Source organism: Pyxicephalus adspersus, chromosome 6, assembly GCF_032062135.1.
Source record: "Pyxicephalus adspersus chromosome 6, UCB_Pads_2.0, whole genome shotgun sequence".
Classification (NCBI taxonomy): Eukaryota; Metazoa; Chordata; class Amphibia; order Anura; family Pyxicephalidae; genus Pyxicephalus; species Pyxicephalus adspersus.
Window position 1 is genome coordinate 69,737,412 of NC_092863.1, and position 18,716 is coordinate 69,756,127.

An 18,716-nucleotide genomic window follows, 5' to 3' on the forward strand; every position below is an offset into this window, starting at 1 on the left:
GGCTCACAATCTGGAACAGACATATATCACTACCACAGTCCAAGGCCACTTTTTGGGGGAAAGCCAAGTAACCTGACTGTATGTTTTAGGAATGAGATAGGAAACTGGTGTACCCCGAGGAAACCCACACAAAAGAGCGGAGAATACATAAAGGTAATTTTGCCCGCCATTGGTTAATAGATTTTGGCCAGAGGGTACTACGCCTACGAATGCTGCCTTAAAAGAAGCAGAACACTCCTATTAGATGGAACTTCACAGCTCAACTTGTCAGGGAAATGATTAGGAAAGAGAAATACGTCTGATGTACACAGCGTTCTCTCTAAGTCTGAATGTCACACACTTTCTATTTCCACAAGCTGGTTTACTAGCAGTATTTCTCTCACTTGCAGTGTTAAAACATCAATACAGCAATAACATGAAGTCTTGTGGGTATCCTTGAAGAGTGGCAATGTTTCAACTCATCTGATAAATCTTTCACAGTTTATTGGCTGAGTTTTATAAGTGGCAATTGCTGAAATGCCATTATTGGAATCCATCACTCAAATCGATGATACTGTTTTTCTCAACATGTCTTCAAGTGCCCGGTGCTTAAAAGTTAATGGAGAACTGTGAACTCCAGCTGCTTTGCACTCCATTGGCCTCAGAAGAGAACATTTTCAACAAGTATTTCTTAAAGTAGAGAAATCATAAAAAGGAAACAAAGCAGCATGTGGTCCAACAGATTCACTATTCATCTATAAATAGAGCACATATTTAGACAATTAGATGTACATATGCTGCTTTCCAACAGGCAGAGTACACTTGTTACAGCCCCATAGTGACTGTTTTGTAAAAGAACACTTAACTAAATAGAAGAGGAATCCATTACAGGGATAAACATATTCAAACGTTATAGAAGCAAATTGTATATGTCTGCACATATTGGGCATTAACATTTTGTGCTGACTTTAGAAAAATGTTTGATCTTTTCAATTTTTTAAATCATGAATGAATGTAAAGGAATTAGCGTGATGCAAATATTAATTATATGCAAATGATTAACAAGACATGATTGCTGTACAATATTTCTGTACAATATTTGAGGGTGAAGTTGACAAATCTGCATACATGGCAAGTACAAATCATGACAAAGAAAGAGAAGAGGATCCTGTGCAATAAGGTTTACAATGTAAAAGTTTTCACACACATCAAAAGATGAACAATTGCTCATTTCAGGCGAAAATCTGCTATGGCGAATTGATAAATCATCACTTGGAAAGGTCCACTGTACATTATTATGGAAGAGAGCACAGCGGGGGAGACTCCGGCTCATTCATTTATCTGTCACTGGAAATGATAACGAAAGATCATGTCCAACAACAGTAATCTGACATCTATCTGATGTCTGTACAGGGCTTAACCACCTTGCCGTTAAGCCCGACCTTCGCACAAGTGTATGCAGAACAATTTGTGACATGATGAGCAAGTAGTTTCTTGTGCTTATTAAACAGAAATAACAAAATTGTATTATTATTATTATTATACATTTTTAAATTTTAATATTATCATATATAATGCTGACCTATCATGACATGTTTGCCAATATATAAAAGAGTGGACAGCCATTTTATATAATGAAAAATGTACTTTTTTGTTTTAATTCTCTTTACTAATGCACCAGTAAGGACTAAATGGGAAATCCAGCCTCCTGGGACACATACGTCCTGTATCTTAGTAAGCTTTGGGGTGCTTTTTTTGCGCATGCCAGATCTTGGGGCACTTTTTGTTTTTATTTTCAGGAGGAAACCTCACCTGAGTGCGAGGCTGGGTAACGTTTGCAGAAGCAGGAAGAACACGGACAAAGATGGCGACATACGCTGGAACAAAGAAAGAATCCAGGATGGTTCAGGACCAAATGCATACCCATTGTGTAGAAATCGAGGGAAGTACATTGTGTCATTTTTTTAAAAATGAAAGTTACACTTTATCAGAGCAAATTATTTTGAAAAAATTTCAAAAAAATGATTTTGAAAAAGAATTGCATTGTTATGATTTCCAACACACTCTAATTGAATTGCCATTTCATTAGGTTTAAATTTATGTTTATTCAGATGTTTGTCATGCATGGTTGCCATATATTTGCTGTATTTCAGTACATCTGCATTGGTTGAGAATATTTTAAAACATTTCACAGTTTTACATTCTGATCAGTATATACACAAATTTCCTGACCGAGGTGAGTATCCAGTGACAGATCAATCCTAATGCTTGCTTTCCACTTTTACCTTGTGGCCTCTGTAAATAAATGTACGGAAGTAAGATATCTCCATTATTCCTAGCTCAGACACAAAGACAAAGCACTAGATTTTGCATTAATGAGAAAGGATGAATGCACACCACTATATTTATAGCTGGTTAGATACTAAACAGACACATGCTGCAAGCATCCTTTTTGCCAAGCTAATCAAACACTTCCTTATTGCATTACAGCAGATGTCCTTGTTTGATCTATACTGAAATCAAGTCCACACACAATACATCTAAGTAAAACATTTAGCCTATAATTAAACTGGACTACTTCATTATTCATGTCACAGCTCCAACACATGGCTGATGGAGGAGAAGAAACAATGTTAAAAAAATATATATTATAGGAAAGCCCAAGCCACCCCATGTAAGCAGCCACCTTAGTATTTCTATATATCTCTATATGATTATATGTTATACTTCTGTTGTGACTATAAACCACAAATCACAGAAAGCAATCTTTCTTGCTATTTCAACCATAGCCTAACCTCCTTACTAAAAATGCAATTAAAACTAAATTAATTAGGTTTTATTTAACCTAAATTTAACCTAAATTATTTAACCTAAATTAATTAAATTTAATGAATTAAAAAAAAATGAGCAGGTCATTTATTGCAGATGGAACAGCCATTGTCTCTTTAGCAATTCCCCATTGAACTCCCATAAGTGTGCTCAGGAGTACATAATTCCAACCTGGTCAATTAAGAGTGCTGAAGATCCCAAACCCGATGGAGAATCAGGTGAAAATGTTGATGAAGATGTCAATACTGGTGATGCCAAAGGAGTGAGAGGAGGTGAGCTTAGGTAAATATTTGTTAACAGGCAGGTAAGTTTGTTTTATTGTAAAAGAAACATAGTCTGTCCCTTCTGCAATAAAGAACCTGCCTGCTTACATTTCTTTTAGTTGTAGGTTTAGTTTCACTCTGAAATTGGGCAAAGTTTTTTTATTGTGCACCTGAAAACAGTTTATGGAAATCCATACACGGTTCATGGACAAATTTCTGTATCTGTATATGGAATGAGTTACAAAGTTTTTATTTACTAAACACGTTTAGGAAGTTCACATATTGCACATTATTGGATGATTTACTTTAATGTGAAAAGTCTAAAGTTTTTAGTTAATCATTCCCAATGTTTCAGAATATATTTCGTCTCTAACTGGAGAAAAATGCTTTCTAAAATTTTTCACAAGACAACACAATTGTCACCAGACCAGACAGTCTATTCTGGTAAAACTTCCAGAAGGCATACTGTTTCTGGTGACAACTGTCTAATAGGGAATTTTCTCTCTTGAATTCCCATAATTTATTGTGTATGGGGAACAAGAAATAAAGGGACTTTAGCCATAGTAAGAATATAAATCTGGGAACTCAAGCTTGGATTTTGCACAATTCTGAGGAAGCCAAGGGTCAGAAATATAAGCTTTGGACAAAACATCCCTTAAAGGGCTTTTTATAATGAAATATTTTATGCTCTTAAGCATGAAATATACAAAAACAATCCCATAGACAGGCAGTCTATAAATCAGTCTGTTTCATATCAGTAAGAAAATTGACAAGCTGACAAAATTGGAAATAGAAATAAATTACGGCTGTAGTTGACTGGCCCCTTCTATTTTGAGTGTTAGCTGGATGACGGTTGTGTGTAGATTTCATACAGTGTACATCCATTCTGAAGCCTTGAGGGAAATTTAATTCCCGGATGCATGGAGAAAACCTATGACCGATATAGGGACACATAAATCAAGCGTAGAAAAAGTATATAATATTTTTAAAATGGAATGAACCATTGGCAAGGATCAAAGAAGATCATGACCTTTTATTAAATTAAGTTCAGCTAGTATTGATGATATTGTGCTGTCAGCAGGATATCCACCATGGATTTTACAAGTAATACGGCAAAGTCAAAATTGTGTTACCCAATCATGCATGATATTCCATGACAAATTTATTTCCCTAGTTCTATATTCCTGAAGTGGGAAAAACTTCAATGATGTTGTACCTGTAAGCTCCAATCCTAAACTGTACACAGAACACAAATAAGCAAAAATGAAAGAAAGCAAAAACAACAAGATTGTAAAAGATATGTAATAAATGTAAAGTTTTTGCTGCATGTAAATGACCACATAATGTATTTCTTGATAATCACATTTAATATAATCCATTATTTTATGCATACCATATGCTTTTATATAAACATGCTTAAAATTACTATTTATGTTTTCTCACATTGGCATCTGCCTGGCACATATGTAGAAATTCAAATCATCCTGCAAGTGGTTAAGCCTACTAGAACCAATTTAAACTATTGCATTACGGTAGCACATGGTAAAACTCACATTTACTTAATATTAACGTAATGTAAAAAGCAAGGTGTGATGAAGTTATTTATTCTGATTAGCATCCAACACACCATAGTGTACTTGTATTTCAGCACACCGCTATGCACCAATATGAACCATCTATGTGCTGTGGTGCATGCATTCAATGAAATTGTGCATGTCCGTTAACATACGCATTAAACATAAATTCCTAAACCATCATTCAATAATGCGGCACACCTGACCAATGTGAATGAGACCTCAACTATGACAATAAAAAAGTGATTGAAATAGAGAAAAGTCAGCTCCTGTGACACAATAGGAATATGCCTGTCATTGCTTCCAAACATTGGTTAGTGGGGATTTTAGTTTGTTTAATGGTCAATCAGAGGCATAAAACAGATCAGTTTTGATGGGGCCCCCAGCAACTATTCACCTTCCCTTTGGTTATCTCTCTTTGACACAATAATTTTGAACTAACTACAGCAGTGTTTCTCAAACATTTCTCAACCCATGAACATAAGGGAACGCCTAAAATAACTTTTAGGTCTTCATGTCTACTAATTTTAGTAGTAGAGAATAGGATGGTAGAAGATGGCTGGGTACTTGTGCTGCTTAAACTGAACAGGCAATGGAACCTAAAACCTTCCAAGACATGAAGCTGTGCACCTTTAGAAGACAGGCTGGCATGTGACTAAGACTGTGGTCACTACACCATTGGGCTCACTGGTCTTTTTTTGCACTCTGCAAGTAATGCATGCTATACCACGGCTATGCACCAATATAAAAGCTAAAGCTAAAAACAACAGTGAATAAAAGGGACAAGTGAACATATGTAACACATATTTTTGCAATTTGTTTTTTGTAAGTGAATAACTAGTATTCATTATTACAATACTATATGAACACAAATATAAGTAATAATATTAATATTAATAACAAATACAAGACAGATTAAATCAAAAGTCAACCCTTACTTAAAAAAATTGTGATCAGGCAAGTCCTTAAATAACATTACTGCCTGATCACAATTCAGCAATGTACCTGACTGCTGGCATTGGCATTGGTTGCAGGCGCCCATCTTTTTTCCCCTCTTCCGAGTTCCAGTCTTTGTCTATCTTGATGGATTGGGCGAGGATGACATAACTTCAATGTATGTGCATATCTGGCAGATCTTAGCATCATTTTATTGAAGAAGATTAGGGATCAGGCAGGTATATGTGTTTTATTGCAGAAGGGACATCGTCTGTCCTTTCTGCAATAATCAACCCACCCAATTGCAAATATACTATACTATAATTCTGCTTTAATTGTCCATGGAGAGACATTACAAACAAAGAATTGAGAAATGCCGAGTCCAGACTTCCATGTACATCACACATACACAGAGTGTCCAATGCCCCTCAATTAGTAACATACAACATATATGTAATATACAGTCTTTTACTATTATTGGCTACCATACATAAATGCAGAAAATTCCTCTTGCTATAAATGGTGTTATACCAGGATCCTAAATCGTTTCATGAATCCATTATCTTTATTGTCAAGGGGAAAACATGTAACTTCAGGGCAATGTACTCTGAGATTTGAACAAAAGCATTATTTCATACCTATAACTAACAACCTATTTTATCCAAATATAGGACAAAATAAAATAAATGATTCAAACTTATACCCTTGTTTCCTTGTCCTGTGAAGGTGTAAAATCATTGTTTATATATATTGAATATTTTGAATATGATTGGTATAATGATGTTCACTGCATAATAAAGATTATCAGATACTTGTATATATAAAAAAGGGTGCAACACCACGGCGATCAACACAAAATCGGAGCACAAAGCAGGCGTGAAGTGGGGTGGGCACAGGTGCCCTCACTTTTTTTGGGAATGGACACGGGATTCTTTGGTGGTCTGCGGCTCTGGCCAGTCTGCCCCCCACAGGGTCAGAAGAAGGACCCCGCTGGGCGGCACTCTGGCCAGAACTGTGGACCATGTCTCCCCTATGGAATTGCAGGCTCAGAGCAGTATGTGGGTTTTCTCTCTGAACAGTGAGTGGGTCCTGGTATCATGACGTCACTCTGGGGGAAATTTCTTCCCCTTTGAGTAACACAAAGGCAGAGATGTAGTGGGGCGGGCACGTATCATGCCCACTCTTTTTGTTTTACGACTACTCCCCTGGTGCAGAGTTTTCCCAGGATACCTATGCTTTTTAGTTTAGTTCTGCTTTAATTTTTGTTGGCATAGAATGAGGAGTAATTTTTATTTTCTCCAATATGTACCCCATTTGGTCCTAGACAGATGGTTTATTAGGGTGCTCGCCTTCATGGATGCAGTGTTTTCTTGTGGAACCCAGGTACCAAAAGCCAGAAGGGTACGAGCATGGCAAGTACACGACAGTGTGGACATGCACCATTACCATTAAAAGAGCATATTACATAGAGATGCACCAGCGAGACTTATAGACATGTAACTATTTGTAAGTGAAATGTAACTGTTGTTTTGAACACATCTGAAATGGTACTGTACTATTTTTGGAACAGAAAGATAATAGCACCCTGTGGAGAACTGCGGTACCCCCTAATTTAATTCAAACTATCTTACTATCATCATTCAGCATTTCTTGATAATTGGCAATCACATCTGGAGAACATTATCTTTTTTATCTTCTCTTGATCTGCTCACACAGATGTTATCCATTTTAAGAAGTATGATCTTCCCTGGAGTGCGTCCAGCTCTTAGGGACCATACAACAGCACCCTTTCATTGGCATCGCTGGCAGACGTCCCCACGTTATGACTGACTTGTTGTAAATAGCTGTGTAACTAAACTAGCAAATTACAAATTCATGGCAGTGGAAACACTGCATGAGGGAGATGCAGAGAATGAATAATATGCTTGAAAATTATATTTACAGTGACATATTTAATTTGGAACTAAACATAAACTGCCAATCAACCTACAATAAAGGTAGCTATATGTCAATTCATTGTGTGGGGTGGTGTAGGCAATTGACAAGATTTCTTGCTGCTTACCTGCAAAATTATGGATATGCATGCATCAGCCAGAGAAAAAGATTTTCATATTTACAGTAAAATGCTAGGACGTGTACAAACATCAGTGAGAGGTAAAACAGAACCCTCTAAAATCCCTGAAAAATCTGTAATCAGTAATACTTATGTAAAAAGCTTTTTATTTGTGCCAGCTTTTCATCAGTGAAAGCACTAGCAAGGAGAAACAAGTAACCATTTTGGAGAATATTTGTTTATTCTATGTGTGTGTGTATATATATATATATATATATATATATATATATATATATATATATATATATATATATATATATATATAAAGTATATATATTCACACACATAATTGTTTCTCCAGTACTTAAGTGTTATTAGATATCCTTTTGAGACTTTTATGGGCAATTAAACAGATGGGGGCCCACTGGCCTAAAAGCTGATCATAAGCATTTGTATTCTGAACTGACTACCCTGAAGGTGCTTTCAAGGAGGAAGAAGTTCAGTGACATTCACTGAACCAGATTTAAAACAGATATCAACCAATATATCTCATACCTGGCTTCAGATCATGCACCTCAGAGAGACTTTAAGGTTGCATCAACTTTAAAAACCCACAGCCATTGATTTGAGAACCAGTGCCCTTCCTGGCCATCAATAGTTGCCTGAAGATCTGGGTGAAAAAGATATCACACCATCTCAACCAGCCAGCTATGTTTTTCCCCTTGGAACTTGGATTGCAATAGCTGGAATTCTCACTCAATGCTTTAAAATATAGTATAAAGTGTGCTGGCAACAAAGCCATAGTGTTTTTTGTTACTTTGTGCACTACAGATGAAGGGTAACTCTAGCAATCACATTTTCCTTAACACAAGCCTGGAAGGTGAATGTAGAGAATTTGGACCATGTCAGTCTCACAACAATTTATAATTTAGGCACTTTTTTTGCTAAAAAGCAATTCTTTCTATGTTCATATTACTTTCGGTTTACTATAGCTGAAATGTTACAAGATAAATTCAACTCAGTTAAGACTGCATTACCAGGTTGAGAATTACTTGCTTTTAAGATCTAAAAGAAAACAAAAATTAAGGCAAAGCAACGGGTTGAGATAACATTGCCGAGGAATTGTGATGTGGTAATTTTGGTACATTATTAGAAATGTCTCCAACAGTATATGTTGATATAATAACCATCTGTCTGTAGCCATTAGTGTTTAGTAAACCACATTGTGTTCTTGATGGTAGTCCGGAATCACAGTTAAGTGGGCCACCGATGTCTCTTGTTTTGTAACATGAACATTTTGTACCTTTATAATGTCAACAAATAAATATCTTACCGTATACAGAAATTGTGTACCTTCAATAGGCTGTAACAATACAGAGCAACCCTTCAGCTTCAGTCCAGTGAGTTTTTAATCTATATCCATAAAAGCAGCCACAAACTGCACAGGCCTCAAAATGACATGATATCTCTGCAGCAGCACCTCAGTACATGAAATAGCTGGTGACCTAAACAAAGATGGATAGGGAATTTAGGGAAGCACTGAGATCTCTATTAGAGAGTACAAAAACCAGTAAGTGTTACATTTACATAGATATATTGTTATGTAAAAAGAATATATATTATAACACTAGGATCACTTGAAATAAAGAATAAAAAAGAAAATCAAATAAAACATAACTTCCTTGTATTGTCATGAGTAGCACTTTGGTGTTCTCGTCCAGAAATTTAATTTTGTGCTCATGTATGTATCAACAAATTTGCTACACATACATCTAGGTATTTACTACATACTAACATATTTAGATAAACTTTGTTTTTTCTTACATTCATCCAAAGTTGTGAGAACACAACTTGATCAGAAACAAGAGGTCATTGATATTTACATATCTATCACAGGATGAGAAGAAGACAATGCTGTGCACCGTATTCTTTTGAATGTATTCCATCTAGGCTTTGCCATTACCTATCCATGTTTTCCTTGAAAAGCTTTGTATGATATGGGCTACTGACCTATTGTTTTAGGTCTGACAGAGATGAAGAGATATCTACTGAACCACAACCAAAATCACCCCAGCTGCAAAGGTGGGGGGAGTGAATGTCCTATTTCACTGGAGAGGTCATTTTTAAGAGACAGAAACAATTAGGTTGGCACCCAAGGGGTTGACAAGTGCTAGTCTTTGCTTATAGGCTATGCCAACTGAAGACCAAGAAAAAAAAAATTGTTCTTTTTATTCCGCTAGGATATGAAGATAAGGAATATAGTTTATAATACAGATCTGCGCTGCAAATATAAACCCATTGTGGATTTGGCTTTTTAATAGAAAGCGACATTATTTTTTCTATATTTTCTTCTCTTTTAAAATCGGAAAGAATTTCAGCTTCATCTTTCTTTATATGCCAGTGTATGCAATGCATATGAATTAGACAGCCTCTATATAGGAGCCCCTTACATGTAAAATATGGAAATAAGCTCTCACAAAGCTTTCAGTCCCGGCAGTAAGAACATGGCAAATCACTCATTATCAGTCATATGCACTAGTCACGTTTGTTTAAATATTCATCTGCAATCATCTGGATTTCCATTGTGTTGTTCACACATCATTTGACACATAAAGAAAGCAAATGTCAAGCACTGTCTGGTGCTCTTTGTCTAGAACCAGTTTGGGGATTTGCATTCTAAAGCTATGAAACTAATGTGCTGCAAAGAATAAAAAACCCACTATAACCAACAGAGACAAGGTAAATTGCCATCCCTCTACAGAGATGCTCTTTGATTTATGAACTGGAAGAACACAGGGAAGGTTTCCAAGCATAGGCATCATTTATATTATAATTGCCAAGGTGTGATTACATAAATGATCAGCAAGTTTATTTTTTATTAGCTGGTAAATAAGGTGCAGCTTAAAAAGGAAGGCAGCAGTCAAGACGGTGAACATTGTATTTGTCACAGGATTAGGCTAAACTGCACACAGTATTAATAATACATTAGAAAGGGCTACATTTGGGTAAATTAGGTCATAGCAAACGTTCAAGCGACCTCATGCTATGATGAGTAAATTGAAGGCAAAGGATAATTCATCATTTAATATGCCCCATTTATTATCAATACAGCAGTTTGCAGAAAATGGGGACACTTGGGGAAATATTGGCTAACAACATTTCTATACTAGATAAATCAGTGATTTATATTTGTATTAACAGACAATTCTTTTTTCAGTGCCTAACAACACCGGCAAATGAGAATCACTGGGATAATAGGGGGGATAGAGCAGCAGTCTTACAATGTACATGAGGACATCGGGGCCCATCCATGGAGGAGTGTGCAGAACAGTACAATAGTTAGAATTGTATTTTATTCCTTTCCTCCAGACTAAACAAGCATTTAAGGGGGGGGGGGGGGGGGGGGGGCAACTAAATTGTTTTTTTTAATGCTGACTGGAGATCAGCTTTAGGTTCACACACCTGAGTGACTCAGATCAGTGGCTAATCCCCCTTTCTTTAAATGGCTTACTTGAGATTTCAGAGTTGGCGTAAATGGACATGGCCACTGCTGTGCTCTCTCTCTGGAAAATCCTTCCACTGCTCCAGGGGTCCTCTCCTAGGTATTAAAGATGTTCAACAAAAAACAGAGATAAAATCAGTTTCAGTGGATCTGATCTCAAAAAGTGAAGATTTTTTATGTTTGAGGGAATATATAGAAATGTACATCATGTGTACGCAGAACACTATAAAATTTTCTTTTGTCTTGAATTCCCCCTGCAAAAAGTCAAAGCATTCCCTTCAGGTAAGTGTGCCTAGGCACTCCTGTGTGTACAGCCTTATATCTGCAACGTGAGATCCAAGTCACATCTTCCAACACCAGTCTGCAATGGTGTCACTACTGCACTACTTAGTGTTCCTCTTTGCTGTTGCCTCTGACAAGAGACGCAAAACCCTGTTTCTACTAAAATGGCTGCGTGCACAAAGGGTGAGAACAAGGCATGAAAGTGGGGAAAGGGGGAAAATTGGGAAAGGTCTGCTGAAGTGAAACAACAGGAAAATCCTATGTCCTTGTCTATTAGGCAAAGCTTCTACTGTTAAGCTTTCTTTAGCTTGGAAACCCCAAACAAATTTAAGTGTATGTACACCTTAAAATGTACAATAAAGTTATTCATTCCTTTTTTAATCCATGTAGCACAAATGTTCCACTGTACTGTGTTTTCTGAGCAAATACCTACAGGAAGGGTCCCTAAAATGACAACCACAGATTGCTCCATGCAGAACCCATGGGACCAGAAAACATATCACCAAATTAATTAAAGCCCCCAAACATAGGAGAAAGTAGATTGTCAAAGGTTCCATAGGTTCATATCACCAGGTTCTCGAGTGATAGTCTATATTCTCCTGTCTTTGGAAGCTTTAATAAATCAGGTCCCCAGCACACCAAAATACAGGAATATATACCGATATATATATATATATATATATATATATATATATATATATATATATATATATATTATAAAAAGCATTGTCACATGGTTAAAAAGCCAATGTTTTGGGGCCATGCGGCATCCCTTCCTCAGGCAACATAGTGACCAGCTGTGCTTTAAGGAATGTTTTGAGGGGAAACATCCTTGTGACAGTTCTTATTTTGGAATGGATGTTTACCCACAAGAAAATGTTCCTCTGTCTAGAAATGGCTCTCATATAACCATATATTGGTGTGTATATTGATGTTTCTATCTCAGCTATCTATTCTGTACAAGGCTGGATAAAAATTAGCAAGTTCCTCATGGGCATGTTTGAGAAAGTCTTGAGAAAAAGTGAATATATTTTGATTAATTTATGTTTATGTATAAGACTACCTCCTAAGACATTTGTAAATCCTAAAACACAATACTTTGTTACATCATTTTTTTCAGTTTGTGTTTTCTCCCAGTAAAGCATCCCATCATTTTATATGTTTTTACATTACTAAATTGGACCGTACAAAAAGCACCCTGGTGTAATCCACAAGAAAGTAAGAAGGTAAATGAATTGTTGATTTACATGTAAACAAGTTGATTTACATATAAATGTCACTTGTGTATTATAAAAGTATTTATACATCTTTTTGTACATACCAACAGTTGTTTTATGCTTTGATTTGTTTGCTTGAGAGATAATTTTTTCCACCCAGAGACCAATCCTTACCTATCTGTTCCTTTCCCTTGTTTTGTCTCCATTCTTCTCTTCCTCTCTTTTCTGTTTCTGTCTCTGGGGTTAGGTTGCCCCTAATGGTATCTGCATATCAGGCAGGTTTTTCATATAAGAGAACTGCACATGTTTTCCTGGGGTGAATCCTGGGACTGTAATGCCTTTAGGGATTATACCCCTCTTTGAATGCTCCCAGAATCCCCTATCTCTTTTCCCTTTTATTCATTTTTTTAAGGATTTTCAAGTTTCTATATTAGGTTGCTAAGCATTGTGCATTTCAAGTTCATTTTTGTAAGGTAAGGTATTAATGACTCATTGTAGTCCATTGTATGTATTTTGCTTTAGATATATTGTAAAAGAGAGGTGATGTAACCTATAAATTTCAGACGTACAAAGAAACAGTAAAGAAGTCACACAAGAAACAAAACGGTTTTACCAAACGTAAGTATACACAGCATCAAGGGTTCTAACGGTATAGTCCACATTAAAACATTTTTCAATCTCCTGCGAAGCAAAAAGAGGAAACAAAGCAAGAAAACCTATCATGACTGTCCCACCTGCTACTACCATTGGGTGAATGAGTATTAGGAACTATCGAAGGAGATGGGTGTAGGGTCCAGGAATTCAATCCAATAAAACCAAGTAGCTGTGAGTTTGTCTGCTGTATTATGAACATTGGAGATGAGATCCTCCATGTGCATTTATAACCCTCGTGAACCACATACTGATAATAGGTGGATTGTCTCCATAGACCAGAAATGCAAGCCCTAGCTCTATTATTAAATGTTCTACCACCAATTTCAGATATGTTTGGGAAGTCTGTGGTTATGATGTAGTGGGAAAAAAGCTGGGTCATCAGGTACCACATAATCCATGAAATGTTGTGAGATCTCCCACACTTTAGTTCAGAAGTCCCTCAACAGCATACAAAGCCAAACAATATAAAGCATGGAGCCTACAGCATTCTTAAAATACCAAGTCTTAGGGACCTAAAAGAAGTGGTGCAACCTCTCCAGGGTGCGGTACTAATGAGATACAGTTTTTATCCTAGTTCTTGATAATTAATGCCGAAGAAAGTCATATGGATCTGTGGCAGAATTCTCTGTTTTGGAAGATGGAGAAAAAGATTCGCCCAATTCTGCTTCCCAAGTGCGAAGAAAGGAAATCGGCTCATATAGAGCTGAAAGGATATGTCTGAAGCTTCCTGTGCCTGTACACATGCTTGCATAGCCTGATCCTGGTGAGCATAAAAAGTGTGTAAGCTGCAGGGAGCACCAGAAATTTAGTTTAAAGAGGAACATGTGAGGTCTTTAATGGGGCCCATTGTCTGGTAATTAAGAAGTGCATAGCCTGAAACACCTCAGCCTTTATCAGGCCATGAAATCTTCCAGACCTGGGCTAAAAGATGGGCTTTTCAGAATAGGACAAATAGAGATGGGGCCATAGGAATATATCTACACAAGGAAAATAATTCTGGCATATTAACCATGTAGGCCCAGTTGTGAAGTGTTGTTTGCCACTTTGGTTAGTTAGGTGCTGGAGCCAGGGTAGTTGCTCTTTAATGACTTCATAAGATATTTCATACAACATGAAATGTGGAATGTCTAACATATGACCTGCCATCAGCGTGCTGTTAGTAACATGGGGTCCTTGATACTAACACTGGTCCCCATTAAAAATCCAAGGAAATATTGGGCTTCCATCTATAGGTATAGTCAACATCTAAGTACCAGTAGAATTATACAATGCTGTTTTCAAGCTATTTTTTAGAGATTAAGTTTATATATGTTTTAGAGTACAGAATGATATGATATCATTGCAGTAGGCAGTTCCCTAATAAATGTTTCCAGCCTTCCTGCAAGTTAGTGAACTGCACCCCGAATAGTTTCCTATTGAGTGTGTACAGCCTTCCTGCAAGTTAGTAGATGATCCCCCTAACAAAGATAGCTGTGTTTAGTCTGCCTATATTTTAAGGTAAATTAGGTCCATGGCAATAATAATATCTGTTCTGGTTAATGATTTTGTGTTAGAAACATTTATAATATTTGAAACTAGATTGAGCACACATGATACTAATGCATCCCTGCTGTTTAATCTATTTTGTGTCTCTTTACGACATAATTTGCTCCCCAGCATGTACATTAATATATATAGGTATAGACACGTTTGTCTTGTTTGAAAGTAATAGTATAAGATTCTGTTTCTTTTTAAGAATCATTGCTTTCCCATGGGCATGTCTCCATTTGTAGTTGCTTTACTGAGAAACAATTATATTCTTTTACAGATTTCTATGGCAATAAAACACAATTATTGTAATTTATTCATAATGCAGGTAAGATATGGTTGTTGTACATACATAAAACACAAATACTTGCCCACATTTTTACATACATTTTACATTTATAATACTCCCAGCACATTATTTATTGATAAGAACTAGTGTGCATGCTGAACCTGTAAATTAAGCATCCCAATAGACAGCATAGGGATCAGAAACGTCTTTCCCAAAGAACATTTGTAACCTCCAGAAATATCCTGACATTCTAATATGGGAAGTGTGGGCATATCCTACAGCACACCATGTCTAACATGTCTATAGTCAGGTCTATAAAATAGCCTAAAATCAAGACAAGAATTATGAAAAGTATCCTATCTTATTAAAGTACTACCTTTGAGGGCGCTGCTATAGCACCAGGTGAATGGGCAGGAACGCTGTTCATCAAGGTACAATTATAATTTTACATGGGGGAGCTGGAATTAGAGGATTTTGGTAGACTACAGATTGGGTTACAATGAAAACCAACTGGAACTTGTCAACAACTGTCTTTTTATATATCTCTCCTTTAGGGAAACATCAGGGATCCTTTGCATGTAAATGTGAACCTGTTCTGATCGAAATGCCAAGGCTGCCATTATCTGACTGTCATGTTGATTCAAATGACTTTCTAAATCAATTGACCTAGAATCACTATGCAACACAATAAGTCAGGATCCCTGATCAAATCATCCATATATTATGCCATACAAACACCTCGCTGAATAAACAAGTGTGTGTACCACAATACCAGTGACACCGTACTAATCCAAAAGGAAGAAATGTCAGCACTCATAGTTATTTCAATATACCTTTATGGTGGTTCCACAAGGACTCTGTGTTTTGGGGGTGCAATGGTCCCCTTTACCAAGGCAACAAACAGGACAATCTACATGGAAAAAACTACTACCCAAATACATACATCTTATTTACGTGTGATAACGGACTTGCCTAATTAAGAATCCCTGATCGGTGACTCAAAATAATAAATCCAGGTAATAACAGGTAGCATTTGCAGAAGGTGATACTTTCAATGGCAACCTACACCTGTAAAAAGAAATCAGAACTAAGAGAAAAAAGTGTGTGTCATTGTTGATCTCCCTGAAATCCAAGGTTTAGAAATACCATAGTCAAATCTGGGAAGATTTTTACTTATTCATACAGTTGTCACCATGTCATAAAGATTATATGAGTTGGCTCTTCTGGTATGCCTACTCTCTTCATACATGGATGTCCTGGTGTTTCTGAGGTTTCCAGTTGTACTGTAAGGATGAAAGCATTGATCCTTCTTGTACTGAGTTCATAGCCTGCCCTTTACAGTCCCTATATAGCAAAACTCAGTCTAGGAAAGAGAAACATCACAATATGCCAATCAGTTGTGTTGCATCAACAAGGAATATAAGCGCTCATTGATCCGCTGCTTCTCCTATTACTGTCCAGTCAAAGGCTGTAAGTAATAATGACTCAATGACAGAAGAAAAATAAAAAAAAAAATGTGTCTTCTGATATGACAGGGTTGTGTAGCAGAAATGTAAAGACTGAATGGACATAAAAACAAATCATTTCACATTTGAAACAGCTCCTATATATGTATTTATTTTGGGAATTTTGCTGTGCAACAGAGATATTCTAATGTACTTTTTGTATCAATCACTTTTCATTCCTTAAAAATGTATACCTGAAGAGTAGATGCTGTTATTGTGATTTTCAATGTTTTTGTACATTGGATACACAAATAACATGTATTTTTTATGGTATAGTTTAACTGGAGCTGAGAAGGCAAAAACAAGCCTTTAACTTATTGTCTGGATGTACATGTTTCTGCTCTAGTTACTGGCATTTATCTCACCATAGCTGCAAAAACAAACAGGAAGAACAAAACCTGTGGGTGCAATCAGCAATCAGCGGAACAGAAAGGTTACTTGTATAAGCTCTAGAGAGACTAAGCAGATGTAACTGATTATTCCTTGATTTCCCATTCTATCTGTTGGAAAAGACATAATACATTTTAATGTGGTTTCACCCCAAGCTTATCCTAGTGCAGATCAATGTGTTCCCAGGCGGAGTGTAGCGGGTCACTAAAGACCATCCAGCTCTGCAGAATACATAGGACATGAAAGGAAATCCATGCTGCATCAAGGTGTTTTCTTGCGAATATTAAAGTGTTAGAATTACTAAAATATAATATTTGTGCTATGTATTTAAACACACATTTCTTTTTTATAACTAGAGTAGGAAAGACTTGACTGTTCTATCTAAACCTAAAAGATATAAGAGGTTTGGTGTTTTATCCCTAGGGTAATATTTTATCAAGATGGTGCATCATTCATATGTATCATCCAAATTCAAAAATACAACTCCTATACTCAGACCTTCCAAATAACAACATGACCCACTGGAAAAGTTCCTTAGAATATTATATGGATACACAGAAGATAGGTAGTGTATCTATAAATACTAATTGTTACTATCCACCCTAATGAAATGTTATAATAACTATATTTAAATCATAAAACAAATACCTAACCAATAAGTGACTACCAATGTAAAGGGTGTCATGTCCACCAGATGGGTAAAAGTTAGTGACAAAAAGTATATTAGGGCAAAAGACTTACACAGGATCAAAAGAAAAAAGAAAAACGTAACAAATGAAACAAGGTTGTCTCTTTTCCTGACGCGATTCGCCATAAGGCTTCCTCAGGGGATTACAGAGACTCTAGGTTTGCTGAATAATGAGGTTGGATGGCTAGATTAGTGATTCCTCAAAGGGGAGTGAATGTTAATGGTTCTTAGGATTTCCCAGATGAGGCTAAGGTCCAGGGAGCTCAGTTTGGTTTGTTCAGTCTGAAGATTAGGAAAGTTTTAAGAGTAATAAGCAGAGTGGCAGCAGTTCAAGCTGTGTTGACATTGAAGACATAAACAGTCTTTATGACAGCAAATAGGCTCTGTTCATAATTGTACCCACCATGCACAGATACTGGGTGTAGAGTAAGGAGCCCCAATGTTGGGCTAGGGCCTGTTTAAAAACATACTGTTCTAAAACATTTAGTTTAATTGTGGATCAAGGTAAAATGCTATTTTGCCCTTACAAAACAAGACATGGTTTTAAAATAATCTGCATCTTAAACCAAAAAAATAGCCAGAACATATATCTGACAATCAAGCAATGGTCATATATTAACACAAACACATAAATACAGGTAATATAATAGGTTGTAAATGTCACTCTGTCCAGTGGTGTCTCTTTTCCTGACGCGATTCGCCATAAGGCTTCCTCAGGGGATTACAGAGACTCTAGGTTTGCTGAATAATGAGGTTGGATGGCTAGATTAGTGATTCCTCAAAGGGGAGTGAATGTTAATGGTTCTTAGGATTTCCCAGATGAGGCTAAGGTCCAGGGAGCTCAGTTTGGTTTGTTCAGTCTGAAGATTAGGAAAGTTTTAAGAGTAATAAGCAGAGTGGCAGCAGTTCAAGCTGTGTTGACATTGAAGACATAAACAGTCTTTATGACAGCAAATAGGCTCTGTTCATAATTGTACCCACCATGCACAGATACTGGGTGTAGAGTAAGGAGCCCCAATGTTGGGCTA